Source organism: Aptenodytes forsteri, unplaced genomic scaffold (genome assembly GCF_000699145.1).
Source record: "Aptenodytes forsteri isolate BGI_AS27 unplaced genomic scaffold, ASM69914v1 Scaffold72, whole genome shotgun sequence".
Classification (NCBI taxonomy): Eukaryota; Metazoa; Chordata; class Aves; order Sphenisciformes; family Spheniscidae; genus Aptenodytes; species Aptenodytes forsteri.
Window position 1 is genome coordinate 2,238,058 of NW_008796193.1, and position 11,395 is coordinate 2,249,452.

An 11,395-nucleotide genomic window follows, 5' to 3' on the forward strand; every position below is an offset into this window, starting at 1 on the left:
GGCCCCCTCTTCTTCAGGCTAACAAGCCCAGCTCCACCAGCCTCTCGCTGCGGGTCAGGTGCTCTGGGCCCCTGACCGCTTTGGTAGCTCTTCACTGGGTCCTCTCCGGTGTCTCTGTGTCCTTCTTGAGCTGCAGGAGGGCCCTACACCTATTCCAGTAAAACTGAATGCAGCCTTCAGGTCTCACTGAGTAGAAGGGGATCATAGTTTCCCTCATGCTAATGTAGCCCAGTATGTGGTTTGCCTTACTCAAGATGAGAGCACGCTGCTGGCTCACGTTCAGCCTGGCATCTGCTGTAATCCCCAGGTCCTTTCCAGCAGGGCTGCTCCTCACCCAGCAGCTTCCCAGCCTTTACCAGGGCAGGGGCTTTTCCTGGCCCACGTGCAGGAGCTGGCACTTTTCCCTGCTGTACCTCAGGGGTTTCTGCTGGCCCAAAGGTTAGCCTTAGCCTCTGGGCTGAGGCTCTGCTGCTCTTTGCATCAGCCACTCTGCCAGGCCACCACTAAACGTGTCTAATCGTCTGCTCCCTCTCGCTGGATCATGTCTATTCTCAAACACGACACTTATTCTGCTCATAGGTAGCAGTCCCCCCCCAGGGCCACCTTTGACCCTTTCTCAAGGCTATTTAGGCATTATGTATTAATGCAATATGTGCTTTAGTCAGACCAGTCACTCAATAATGAGGTGAACAAGCAGGAATATCCAACTCACAGCAATATTACCTTATCACTTAACAGTGGACACAGTGATTAAGTAAAATGTTCTGAGTTTCTGGTTCATATAATTAGTATTTTTTAAAAAAATCAACCTTATTATGGATGGATTGGAGTATTTACACCCAAAGTCCTGTGTTGGGATGTGTGGGCTCTGCTCCTTGACACCATTTCCATTTCTTCTGTACCTTCAGGTCTCTTAACTCTAATGGTGTGGAGGAGGTCATGTTCCCACTGCCCTAGTTCTGACTCTTGGCTGTTCCTCTGCTGTGCAACTGAGTGTATAGGATGAAGGGTTTCCAGGAATGTGACCCTTTTGTCCAAGTAAACAAACCTCTGTTCTTCTGCAATTTAGAAATTCCTTAAAATTTTTGTAGCTCTTTCTAAGTGTTAATCGTTTTAGTGCTCTATTTAGTGCTTTATTTCTTGGAGGTGGCAATGCAGTCGCCCTAAAGGAAGAACCATGCAGAGGTAGCAGTGTGGTTACTTCCACTTCTCTAAGGATTGCATCACAGAGAAATACAGTTCTCGACAGTGATGGTGCAACATTTCGTCTTTTGGTAATGCTTGGATAAACTAGGAACCAAATTATGTCCCAGCTTCATGCAATGATAATCTCGAAATCCATGTGTTGGGAATTCTCATGGGACCATTTGCCCAAAGGGCTAAAGACTCTTCACAGACTCTTCTCTTGGGATTTCTAATATTTTCCAAAGAAATTAGAGCTGCTTCTACTGTTCGCAGCCTGCTGCTCTTGCTGCCATGTGAAGTGGCATCCACATGCCTGTCACGCTCAGCAGGAAAATTAGTTCAGTCTCAGCACTACTTGAGTTTCCCATGGGGCTGTCAGGAGAACGATGACCTTATTTCTAGGTTATTTTCTTCTACTTCTTCCCAAGTGAATATTTCCATTAGTGAAAGACATTATCTCCCCTACTGTGTCCCCCTTACTCTGTGTCACATGCTGGAGGCCTGGAGATGATGCCATCCTGAATCCAACTTTAACCCTGTGACAAGAGAGCATCACCACTCTCCTGAAATTTAGCTACTTTCATTTGGCGGAATTGGATGGTGTTTGCTGATATGAAAAGATGCCACTGAAATTAATGACAGCATTAGAAATTCTTTCACTTATATCCTGTGTAACCTCCTGGGAATAATAAATACGCAGAATATAACAAATAGGTATGTCTTTGGAATTGCTTGCTGAGAGCATTGCTTCAATTTCTTGGATGAGCTGCTTTTTCACCTTAATTAGCAGAACTGTGTCTGGTTCATTTCAAGACTTATTGAAAATTAATATTAACTGAGGCCAGTTTCTGTTCAATTACTGTACTAAGAGGATAAGGTGCAGCCTCAGTCCTGGTTTCCATCATGCAGACGTTGGAAATGGTCATTCCACTAAAGATATTGCACAGATTGTTGTTTTCACAGTAAAGTTGCTCACCATGTCTTAATCAGTCTGAACAGCAAGACGGGAGGGGCTGGGAAAGTGCTGGGCATGGGAAAGAGCTGGGGAGGCAAGAAGAGCAAGCGGCATGAGAGGGAAAGTGATGCAGGGCAGCACTAGGGGAAGGGGGAAGAGGGAAGGAAGTATTGCTGTAATGTAAAATCCAGTGCTCTTTAAAAATATTCTACCCTTCAGATATCCGTTCCGATCCTTTGTGCAAGTTCTTGCAGCCACCAGGCAGCATTGGACTGAGGGCGGTTTCGGAGCCCTGCTTATGCTAAGGAGGTATCCTCAGGGTATTCAAGCACGTCACTGTCTCCTCGAGTCCCTGTCTTACTGAGGAAGCACTGACGTTTGCAATTAGAAAACGGGTAAAGGGAAAGAAATTATTTACAACGCCTGAAAATGATGATTTGGGTACAGGTACAGGTACAACTGAGTAATTATTTACAAATGGGTTTTTTTCATAAAAAGGAGCTGGTACAAGAAGCCACACGAAAGGGTGTTGGCTTTTTATCTAAAAAAGACAAAGACCTCTCCGAGGGTGGAGCTCCGGGGAGAGGGATTGCCCAACGCCTGGACCTGCCAGCCTGCCTGGTCCTGCCTCCGCTGCGGCTGCAGCAGGGTACCCATTCGCTTCCCAGCCTCTCGCAGCGTAACCACGCTCCTGAGCTTGTGCTGTTGGCTTGCGACGGGCAGGGGACCATGGCATATTCCGTATGAAAAACTGGCCAGGTGAATTTGCCCACTCCTCGACAGGGTGACAGGCAGCGGTCACCCAACAGTTCTGCTGAAAGGATGTCAGCGGACTGAGGTGCAGAGTACTGGGAAGTTTGGAGCAGTGAAACCGAGTATCGGGTTGACCATGGCAATGGATGTGCTGATCCAGCACCTCATTCTCTCCACTCAGACCATAGCAAGTGGCTGGTGTTCAGGCCTTTGCTGCTCTGCTCTGATCTAGACATACAGCGTTGCTAAGGGTGGAACTCAAGAGGGAGACCGTTGATCCATCCCGTTACTTTGGGATCCATGCACAGGAGGAGATAGGAGACCAGAGAGAGGTGTGAGGATGACAAGAGGTCCACAGGCACTCCAATATTGTCTCCTGTTGCCTGGGGTCTGGTGGATAAGCTCTTTGAGACTGTGGACAGCCATGCCCTGACCCTGCTCACCTTACTGAGGAGGACAGTCCCCACAAAACAAGCGGCACTGCTCTCTTACAGTGAGCCAGGCAAGCCCTGGCTCCCAGCGAAAACCGGAGCGGGGGGGTTACTCATCAGCTTATTATCACTCAACAACATTTGCCAATCTGCCTTCCCCTTACTGACTTTAGACATTTCCATGCCAATCCCAAACACAAAAAAGCACACAGAGAGCGCAGCGAGCCTTATCGGCTCCCTGCCTTCTGCTGAGCTCCGAGCTGGACTCAAAATTTGGCTCTTTCTCCTCCAACTCTTCTCCTTGCTGGACGAAGCCTCTGCAGGGGTGGGAACTGCTGGAGCTGTGCAGCTATCGCTCGCAGGAGTGATGCCCAAATACAGAAGATTTTTTTTTTTTCCTGTAAAACCCACTTTTGGAGACTTTTCTAGAGCTCAAATGCCCTCAGAGAAAAATCCGAACCTCACTTCTTTTCCCAGTTTTCCGCAATAACTTCAACTAGAAAAAAGAAAACAACCCACCAGAAAAGCACTTACAAAACAAAAAGTTCAATCCTTCCAGGCTGAAGAGAAGTGCAATCAAAAGAGAAATGAAATTTATACACGTAGGCTTTATATTTTGGGGAAGTGCCTGTTGACAAAGGTCAGGGAGGAACATGCTGCTGGCATGGCTGTCTCTTTTAAATTTTGCTGCTGATGTCAAATGCTAAAACACAGTAAAATATTTGCATTGATAATTTTCTATCATTCTTCAGAAATAACTGTGTGATATATAACTAGGGGATTTTGCAGAAGTAAAATTGAACCACAAGGTAAATGAGGAGGAAAAAAAAAAAGGCCTTCTGCCTCCCAAATATCTTCCTTTTATCCCTCATTCATGCCTCAGCTTTTCCACAAAGCGCTCCTTCTTCTACCATCTCGTCCCCTCCCAGAATATCGCATGGTATTGGAATATGATTTCTCATTGAAGAAGAAAAGCTGCATTGTCCAACATCTTCCTCTGCCGAGTTATGCCAGGTGGCACCTATTTTGGCAGAGTCTTCAGAGTTTCCTCATATCTGACTAATAAGAGATGATGAAAAATATGATTCATTAAAAAAGCACAGATAACAATCTGAGAAAATTAAACATGCATCTTTAAATGTGGCTTAATTTTCTTAAATAACGCTCAAACCTCAAACAAATGGTTTAATCTCAAGGCTCCATCTTGTGGCAAAGTAAAGCAAATTCACTTGTTGTGAAATTAATATTTGCCCTTCCTTAATTTCCACCGGTTCTTCTGCAATAACCTCACGATGCTGTAACGCTGCAGACGGGTACATGGAGCTTCACCCAAGTGGGAGCAGAAGGGCAGGTGGTGCTGGGCAGAAGGAATGTGTTTCTTGCTGTTTGAGTAATACCAAAGCTGTCTGTGTTAGCACTAGGCACACATGCATTTCTCAACCAACTCCCGTAATCAGTGACGACCAAGGGGTCAGCTCACTTACGTACGGCGTAAGTTCGATTTATTACCCTTGAAAGCTTAAGAAGGTGTAACCAGCCAGCGAAGCACTGCAGTCCGTCCAGGGTGGGCATCGCCTTGCTCACACCCAGGGCCATTTGGCCGCTCTCTCTGCTGTTAAACTGCTGCATTATTTCTTAAAAACCCGTCCCCGGTGCCATGCCCCCTCACTCAGGAGCAGGATTTGGGCAGCCCTGCCTTCGCCAGATAAAGCACAGGCTTTCTGCTGGGTGGCCGGGGAGGAAGGAGGACCGCTGCCTTATCTTCCTTCCTCCGGCATCGTGCGGGACTGCATCATCTTTTTTTTTTCCGCTAAATATAAAGTAAAGCTGGTTTTTAGCACGCAGGAGCTGGCGAGCTTCTCGGAGCATGTCCTAGGCAGGAGTGGCAGGGGGCCCTTGGTGCCCCCCGCCTGCTCGCCACCCCAGCCAGCCAGGGAGCTCTGGGACCTCCGGGCTGTGCCGCGTGGGAGGTGAAGGTGCAGCCTCTGGATTGGGCTGTCCTGGCTGCTAGTTTTATCCTGGTAAAATTATTATTTCTCTGTCACGATGCAGGGAGCAAGGCATCATCTCCCAAATTGCATCTTGGGGACCCATGTTGGCTATCTCTTTAGTAGCAGCTTCTGGCGTGGTTATGAGCTGAGCGCAAACTCTCAGACCCTCCTGCCTTCCTGTGCCCACCTAAAAAGGTGTCAGTGCGTGCACGGGCAGCAGCAGCTGCTGCCTTTGCTAAACATGTGGAGAACTATTGCAGGTTTTTTTTGGGGGGGGGGTAATTGTACTGATTCAGAAGCATTTAACAAACTGAAATATCATTCTGCTCCATGCCTTTTTATTTTTTCCTGTTCCAGCTACAATGTCAAGTAACTAATGAATGCAACATGATGTGGTATTAGGTTTAAAGCAGTATTTTCCTGTTGCTGTTCCTTACATGTTGGTCGCACCCTTAATGATCTTCATAGGAAATATTTACTTTGAGGAGTCAGTTCTAAGTATGCCAAGTGATCAAAACCAGGCAAGGCAGGGTTTGCTCTCTTATGACTTCAGTTTTTCCTGGAAAGAAACAGGAACAACAACAAAAAAAAATCTTACTTTCAAAATTAATGCAAATCAGCTTGAAAATCATCTTGTTCCGATAAATGAACACTCCGTTCTTTCCCAGGCAATCTAGTATTAACTTTTATGGGAATAGAAACTCAAGGAAGAATAAACACTGGGGAAAAGTGAGGTCTGTAATGGTGGTGCTGGTAGTGTCTGAATGCAAGTGTTCATGTATAGCGTACATACGGGTGTTGTAGATATATCCTTGCAGCCGCCCATTTTGGGCTATCTGAAACTAGGGTCTTGGCACTGAGAAAGGGGAAATAGCTGTCTGTGCAAAGCTTTCTTCTTAGTGCAGTCTCCAGGTTTAATATCCTCGGGTCTTTTAAGTAAGCAAGGAAGCAGCAGCCTCCTAAATTGGATATTGCTTAAGGTGAGAAATTGCCCCAACACTTGTTATTACTTCTGTTGCTTCGCCCAAAATTTCTTACAGACTGAATTGCAAAGAAAACCATGCCCACGTGAAGGTGTATGTGTAATATATATTTCCATCCCTGTGTGATGTAGCCTCTTCGTGTGCCGTAAAGGCTGAAGGAATATGATTTTGTCAGGCCAGAAATTTCTACCCATTGCAGACCCTTGATGCAGCATGGCCTGGGAAGTGGGGGTGACTCCTTCACCACCCTGTCATCAGTCTGGGGCTAAACAATGTTAGAAATGCTTGGACAATTTTCTGTTACTTTATTTGGATGTTTTTCTTTGCAGGTCGTGGTTTATTAAGCCAAATACCTTGGTAACCCTAAGTCAAATGTGCAGGAGCAGGGGTTGCCATAAGAAATCTCTTAGAAATGACCTACAATGACTTTTTTTACATTAAAAAATGTCACATGTAAAGGTCTAATAACAGGAATGAGGAAGGGGGGAGATGCACAGCTCACATTACCGACACAGCTCAGCTGGCACCGCTCTCCAGATCCACCGGCCTTGCCAAGTGTCCTGGCGTGGGCAGGAAAGGGGTGGCACAGGGCTGCTCATCTAAAAACACTATGGAGTTGGGTTTTTTTCCCCCTCACTTCTTTGCAGTCGCCTTTGCCCAGGGTCCCAGGTCTTCCCTTTGGAGCCCATCCCGCTGTCACACACCACGTATGCGCATTTACACAGCCAGCCGGAGCACGGCACCTCTCCTGGCTCAGCTGCCATCAACAAGAAACACAGTTTTTGGCAATGTGAGGAAAAACCCTGTCTTTTTTACCCTGGAAGTACTGCATATGCTATTCTGTTTGGGTCATTGCTCAGCATTTGTGCATAAATGTTTAATGACTTTTTGAAAAAAAATGAAGGAAATCATTATGCAAAAAAGCCTACATTAGTGTGGACTTATGTTTGAAAGACTCTATTAGTAAAGAAAAGTAAACTATAAAGCAGGGATATTTTAATTATTCCAGCCTAAGAGCTATGAATTTGAAACTGCAGAGTTAAGGTTGGACATGACAAAGTAAGAAACAGCTGAGTTGCCAGAAAATCCCTCGCAGGCTTTGTGATACTGTCATGAGCAGGGAAAACAGCTTCATGATACTGTCATGAGCAGGGAAAACAGCTTGTGTGTCTTCAAGGTCATCTTAACAGATTTAGAGCCATGTGACTGGAAAGGACAGGAGGGATGAAACGGTCGGCGTGGCCTTGTATGGTTTTGGGGTGCTCTCGGAGCACCTGGGGTGCTCGGAGCCCGGCTTGCTCCAGCCGGGCAGATCGCATTGCACCATCAGGGGAGGCGGAGAGGAAATCCCCCTACTCTCACAGCTAACCTTCAGGTACCAGTAAAAAAGATTTACTGTTATTACTTTGTGGTGTTTTTGGAGCGGAGCTCTCAGCCCTTGGAGTTCTCCTGCTCCGTCAGCCGGCTCTGTCTTGTGCTTTCTTGTGGGAATCGCAAATAAAACACTCTTTAGCTAAACCTGCGGCATTGCAGCATCTCTCTTTCCTGTTAGCACAGCCTCCGGCGCTCGCACATTTGTTCCCCACAGATACACCAAGCAGAACTCAGTCTTGTCCAGATGACTGCCCTAAAGACAGGCGAGCATACCATGCATGTGCACATACTCTTCCAAAATTATTGTTTGCATCACCGTTTGCAGCTTTTTAGGCAGTCATGGCAGTGGCTCAGCTCTCTGGGGCGGCTGCTCGGAGGGGTGAACTCAACATGGTGTGCGCGTTTCAAGGAAGTGTGGGTACCTCTGGCCTTTCCCAGCCCATAAAATATATGGCCTATTGCTTAAAAACATTCAGAAATGCTTAATTACCTTTTAAATTCCCAACATCAAATTCAGATGCTGATGTTTCTTTGCTCTGACGGTATCTGGTAACAGATGAGACATGGATGAATCCCATCTGGAGTCAGTTCAGGTGATGCTGGGGGGGGAGAGGAGAGGGCTCGGAGGAAGCCAGAGGAGCAACCACGGTGCCCTCGCAGTGTGAGGGTGGCCGTTGCCTGTCCTGGGAGGTGATAACTTGGGATTCCTCTTGGCTTCATTGGCACTTACCTCATTCATGCTCCAGCCTGGTAGGAAAACTCATTGAACAAGGAGTCACAGTATTGACTCTTTACTCTAGGGAACGAGCAAGCTTTAAACGGCACTTTCTCAGTTACAACCATGCACTTATTTATAAATGATCAATAAAACCATGCAGTTAAACTTGATAATAGGAATTGTGTAAGGATAGCAGGCGTTGAAATTTGGTTTCCACCAGCGTACTGGAGCGTGCTCTCCCAGCGAGTCGCAGCGGCTCGCGGAGAACTTTGCTCCTTCTGTCTCTGCAACACGTCGGCTTGTCTGAGACAGGTTGACCTCGAGCTTCGCTGCTGAATAACGAGACAAGGAATGTGTTCAAGCTGTTGAGTAAACCACCGTCATCTGTAAGAGATTTCCCATTCTTGTGCCTTAATGGTCAGGACAAGTCTTTGCGGGCTTGTCTCATGCTTGCTGGGAATGTGCTGCTCTTCGTCTTTGTCTGCTAAGCTGGGTTTTTTAGAAGTGAGGTTGAGTTTCTTTCACATGTTTTTTTTTCTTTTATTTGTTACTGATTAATTATTCATCAGTCTCGTGTAAACTGGAATTTTATATGCATTTTGCCTGTTTACTGATCCTTGAATTCCTGTGATGCCGTGTACCATGTTTTGTTTGTTCCTGGGCCATGCTGCAGCAATGGAGGCTCCAGGGACGCAGCTCCAGGGATGCTTTGACATATGTCAACGCTTCATGTGCCTACTCCATCACTTTGGCCCTGGGATCAATTCACAAAACACTCTGGTTTGATGCTGGGAATGGGCAGAGTTTTTACAAAGGGATGTCTTTCCTGTTAGGGCAGGGGGTCCCGTATCTGGAGGAAACCCGCCACCCCGACCTTGCTCAAGCTGTCTTCTGCAGCTGTCACTGTCCCCATCTTGGTGTCACAGCACCACCAAATTGCTGGTGAGCCTCCAGCCAGTGCCTGGGAGCTGCTGAAATCCCTGAATAACTGCCATGTCTGCATTTATTTCGAAGTACCACACTAGTGGCCCTTCCCAGAAGAAAACTTGCTGGCAGGATGGCCCTTCAGCAAGTGGTGCCTGCAACAAATTCCAGCCACGGGTGCAAGGATCGCTTTGGAGGCTGAAGCTTGGGAAGCAGTTTGGAGAAATCCCAACCACCTTACGGCTCAGCAGCCCAACAGTTGCTGACCAAGATACTGACAGCTCCATTTTATTTGCAGTCCCACTCTGAAGCTTCATGGTTCCTGTTTCATACAGAGTAGGGAGTGCTCTGAATGCTGTTTGCACCTCCTGCAATTTCCTTGCTCGGCTGCACCTCGCCAGAGTTTGAACCCCCCCGGGGAACATGCTCGTCCCCGGGCTGCCCTGTCCCCACCGTCCTGCCTCGCCTCGGGGCTGTCATTACACCAGCTGCCTTCACATTTGTCTATCTTAAATCCTCGCTCTTTGCAATCTCAAATGAGTTGGCAAAGTGTTGGTGTACCATCATTTTCTGGTAGCACCGTGGGCAGCTGTAGCAGGGGGCCGGGCGTGCGGGTGCAGTGGTGCCGGACCACGCTGCGGCATCCTCAGGCGGGTGCCGAGGGTGAACGTGAGCACCCTCCTCTTGGGTCTGCATCTGAGTGAGCTTCCAAGCTCTGGCCTGCCTCTCTCAACCTTTATGGCCCTGAATTCCTCTTTCAGCAAGTTTTCTGCCCTGTGACTTACCTGTCTTCTTTACCTGCTGCTCCCTGGGTGGAGACATCTGCTATTTCTCTGTGCTGCATGAAGCCTTTCAAGAGATCCCCATCCTATTTGCAAAATAGTTTGCAGTTTAATTTTATTAGATTGTCAATAAACCAGCAGGGCATAATTACACACCAAAATTATCTAGACTTGAAAGCACGGCGATCACTCCCTTGTTCTCTGTGAGCTGTAACTTAATGCAAAACTCTCTGTCATTTTCCATTTTCTAGTTCTTTCATTCATTCCTGCTGAGTAATTAAAAATGGCTTATAAATAAACACTGGGGATGATTTCCGAAATGTTCGGTATTTACTTGCAAGGCTGGTACTTCTGTCATTGACCCACTTAAGTGATTTTGAAAGATTGTATACAGGTTCCTTTTACAAAATATTTGAAGTTTGTAATCCTGCTTAAATACACAAAAATAGGAAGGATTAACAAACTGCCACGCTGAGGCCAAAAGAAGACAGAGCTAAAAGCAATCAAGGAGCAGCCTATCGGATACATGAAATAAATTGGGGGAAAAGTGGAAAACTGTCAACAAAAATAATATGTTATGGATCCTCAAGCCTTTGTGTTTATGCTAGAGGAAGCCTAAAATAATCTGTGGTTTCTGATGCTTGATTTAGTTTTCCACAAGCCTAATTAACACCAGATTAAGTTTGCTGCCACTATAGTTTATTGCTGAGACTGACAAATACTTGCTGTTTATTTGCTTTCTAAAAAAATGGCTGGAGGCAATAACAGTATGACACAGTTAATAAGCTTGAAAACAATGCTATAATATTCATTTTTATAAACTTAGTCTTTAGGAGAAACCCCCATGACTTTCCATATTAAATTCTGGCCCTACAGCCCTTACAAAGGAAAAAATCCCATTGATTGAATGTCCCATTGATTTAAGATATAGCCCTGTGAATTTAAGCTAATAATTAAGCATGTGCTTAAGTGCTTTGCTGAGCAGAGATGGACTGTACCGTATGTTTAAAATAACTCATGTGCTCAGGGGCTCGGCCAGGTGTGGGCCAGTGGCTCTGCAGAACGGAGCTGTGCAAAGCAATGACTTAGATAGAAAATCCAGCACCATGTGCATCAACCCATTATGTGGATGTTTTCTATGAAAAACATACTGGAATGGCATCAGCCGTTATACGACTCTGTCGATACAAATGTCACGACATCAGGATTGAACCTCATTCCCAGAAATCCCAGAATACCAGCTACCACCCAGGTGAAATCCCAAATCTGCAATCATTTATTTATGCAGGCAACTTTGCT